Raw genomic sequence first — 1,014 nt, forward strand, 5'->3', positions numbered from 1 at the left:
TCTCATACGGAAGACCCCAATATGCACATCAGGTATTTCATCGAGATTTGCGACACCTTCAAGTTTAATGATGTGACTGAAGATGCTATCAAGCTACGCCTCTTCCCATTCTCTCTGAGGGATAAAGATAAGTGTTGGTTATACTCTCTACCAGCAGGGTCTATCACCACTTGGGAGAATCTTGCCCAAAAGTTTCTCATTAAATTCTTCCCTATGACGAAGACTGCTGCAATCAGGAATGCTTTTACTCAGTTTGCTCAGCAAACTGGAGAATCTCTGTGTGAGGCATGGGATCGAGATGCTAAGGAAGTGCCCACACCATGGCATGCCTGATTGGATGATTATTAACTGCTTCTATAATGGATTTGGTGCTACTTCTAGACCCATGCTTGATGCAGCATCAGGAGGAGCCTTGTGGGATAAGAGCTACGATGAAGCTTATGAACTTATTGAACTGATGGCTGCTAATGAGTACTGGAATCCTTCCCAGAGATTGACTCAGGGAAAAGTCACAGGAATTCTGGAGTTGGACGCAGCAACTGCTATAGCTGCCCAACTTAAGGCTTTGAAAATGAAGGTGGACACTTTGGTTAATTATGGAGTCAATGAAATCACCAGTGTCTGCGAGCTTTATGCTGGTGCCCATGAGACTGATCAGTGCGCAATTTCTAGTGAATCAGCTCAGTTCGTGAGCAACTTTCAACGATCGCAACAACCAGTGCCAGCCACATATCATCCCTGTTAGGAATATATGTGCATTAGTTTGATGATATGTTTAACAAAACACTTAAGTAGAAATTCAGTGTCTGTAGCCTCAACGGATAAGACCACTTTGGCTATCCGTTGATGGTGTAGCTTTACTTAGAAATAAGTCTAGTGTTGTAGCATATTTCAGTCTCTGTATTTAAGATGTAATTCTTAGAAGTTGAGAGAAACTATGAGTCATGTTGACTACTAGAAGATATGCAGATAGGAAGGCCAATTGTAAATATTTCATGCCTTGTAATTTTGTAT

At 41.6% G+C, this 1,014-nt stretch overlaps 1 pseudogene; it reads right to left on the reverse strand.

The window, feature by feature from the left end:
• Window positions 1-228: 228 nt before the first annotated feature.
• LOC141669121 (small nucleolar RNA R71) lies at window positions 229-327 on the reverse strand (annotated as a pseudogene).
• Window positions 328-1,014: the final 687 nt, after the last annotated feature.

The sequence above is a fragment of the Apium graveolens genome, chromosome 6 (genome assembly GCF_009905375.1).
Source record: "Apium graveolens cultivar Ventura chromosome 6, ASM990537v1, whole genome shotgun sequence".
NCBI classification, from domain to species: Eukaryota; Viridiplantae; Streptophyta; class Magnoliopsida; order Apiales; family Apiaceae; genus Apium; species Apium graveolens.